Below are 2694 nucleotides of genomic sequence, written 5' to 3'. Positions count from 1 at the left end.
CATCCTTTCTCTTGATTAGGTATGTCCATAGCTTCCTACTACAATCATCGATAAAAGTGACAAAATATTTATTGCCAAGAATGGAATCTACTTTCATATGTCCACAAACATCCGAATAGACCACCTCAAGGTGATTCTTGGCTCTCCAGTATGCATCATTGCTGAGTTTTCCTTTATGTTGCTTAGCTTGCACACATTCTTCACACATTTCAGTTGGTATGTTGATAGATGACAACCTCGTTACCATACCGTTCTTTTGCAAATTCTTGAGATCTCTGAATTGAGATGCCCAAGAAGATAGTTCCATATCCACTCCTTTCTACCTGTTGCAGTAGCAAGACATCTATGCTCCATAACCTTCAGCTCAACATTTAAGGTTCTATTAGCATCCATAGGCGCTTTAAGGACCAAAACTCCATTTGCATCCAAAACATGTAACCCTTGTTTTCCATATGAACTTTGTACCCCTTCTCAAGCAATTCGACATTGCTTAAAAGGTCACATTTAATTCCCGGAATAAACAATACATCTTTGATCAAGGAGTTTCCACCATCCACTCTCATGATCAAAACATCACCGATATCGTCGACCATTAGAGTGGTGTCATCCGCAAACTTTATTTTGTTCTTCATGGCACGATTGAACAACCTGAGTCCTTTCTTCCCGTCATATGAGGTTAACATCCCGAGTCCAAATACCACTTATTAATGCATTTAAATCCATTCATACTCATCATGTCTTCTTTTTCACGCAACTGTTCAACCGTATCATTTAATCGGCCGTAGCCCATTTTTTTTCTACATTCTTTGAGTTGCTGCATCTGCTGTCCCGCAACTGTAAATCGCTATAATTTACTTTTGTGATCAAGACCAAGAGTGTATTCTCTTCATCAAACACTTTCCTTAAAACCTTGGCTTCATCCCATTGAGATTTCTCCTTGTTTGCATTGCATTCTTTCACAAAATGACCAAACTGTTGACACTTGTAGCATTGCTCCTTACTCTTGTCAAATCTTTCGCCTCTAAAGTTGCCATGACCATAATGTTTGTTGTAGCTTCTCTCACCCCTTTGACTCATCGAATTATTTGAATTTTGAGACTCCTTTCCATCCAAATTCTAAAAATTCCCTTTGTTCTTCAAGGGCCATTTTCCTTTCGATCTATTGTCCTTCTCATTGAAACGAACTTACAAAGCTATCCCCGCCTTTGTCTTATCTTTGTTCCTGCCTTCCATCCTTTGCTCTAGAGCCTCAAGATACTTTACAACCCCACTTTGCTCATTGTCGCAAGATCCGCCGAATCCTCAATTGCCTTAACTATGTTATCAAATCTTGGCGTTAAAGAACGCAAGATCTTAGGAACAACATACTGCTCTATAATGGTTTCTCCACATGCCTTCACTTGGTTCACCAAGCGAGTGATTCTCGTCACAAAATCGTTGATTGTCTCCTTTTCCTCCATTTGAATCAATTCAAGTTTCCACTTGTAAGTTTGTAACCTCATAACCTTTGCTTTGTCAGCCCCTGTGTAACACCTCAAAATTTGCCCTCCTCTTCTTGAGACTAGTTTGGGGCATTGAATTTCATGTTTTAGGGCATTAGGCATTGCATTTTGCATCTCATATGAAAATAATAAGATCATCCTCCAAGGTCTTTTCAAAAGATGGAGAAGTTAGGAGATTCAAGCCTGAGGGTCTCTATGAATTGATCATCAACCATATGAGGGTATGGGTTTCAATTAGGGTTTCCTTTGATTCTTCAAAGGTCTTGAGCATCATCCTATCTATAAAGTTATATCACCATCATCATGGTTCTATCATCATCAAGGGTTTCAGAGTTCATCTTCAAGTTCATTTGGATTAGGGTTGTGACCTCTGGTCAACCCTAATCAATGCAGTTCTTCCAGCTAGGGTTTCTCAAAGAGATGAGGTATTTTCTTGGTATGAGGATCACATTATTATTATAAGGAGCTTGCATGAGCTAGGATTTCATTTCGAATCAATTTCACCAAGTGGTAGAGGCTCGAATTGATCAAGACTTTTCAAGGTCATCTGAGGACCAAAAGCCAACTGTGCAGTCAACTGAGGGCTATGAGGTGGGGGAAATGAGTTGAGACACCTCAATCATGTTCAAATGGGGTCTATTAATCATTATAAACATCCATCTTGAAGATTCAAAGGTCATGGCAAAAGTTACTAAAAATGGAAAATGACCTATAATTCAAAGTTTCCAAATTTGGCAAGTTTTTGGTCCACTTTCAACTTGACTTTTCAATATTAAAGAAGTTTCAAATGGATTTTTGGAGAACATGAAGGTTGTAGATCGTTGTCTCCCCTTTCCAAAAATTCCTAATTCATGTCCATATGATGAATGGGTGAGGAGTTATGGTCATTTGATCACAAAGTGTGCATGGAAATTCAAAATGGCATAACTTTTGATACAATGCTTCAAATTGGTTCATTCTTTTTGCAAAGTGATTCTCATGTTCAAGGCATCTCAAAATGACATTATTTGACTTAATTGTGCAGAGGAATCATGGTCGAAAGTCACATTATTTCACATTTGTTCTAAGGATGATATCATGCTACAAATCATAATTCACAAAGAACCAAGGCAAGGCTTCACTTCAGCATTCTTCATGGACCATATTGGAGTAAAATTGAGCCCTTTCCATGCATGAGAGAGGCGTGTATGTT

This window comes from Lathyrus oleraceus, chromosome 2 (assembly GCF_024323335.1).
Source record: "Lathyrus oleraceus cultivar Zhongwan6 chromosome 2, CAAS_Psat_ZW6_1.0, whole genome shotgun sequence".
Lineage (NCBI taxonomy): Eukaryota > Viridiplantae > Streptophyta > Magnoliopsida > Fabales > Fabaceae > Lathyrus > Lathyrus oleraceus.
The sequence above is the reverse complement of the archived record's forward strand: the minus strand, read 5'-3'. Positions refer to the sequence as shown.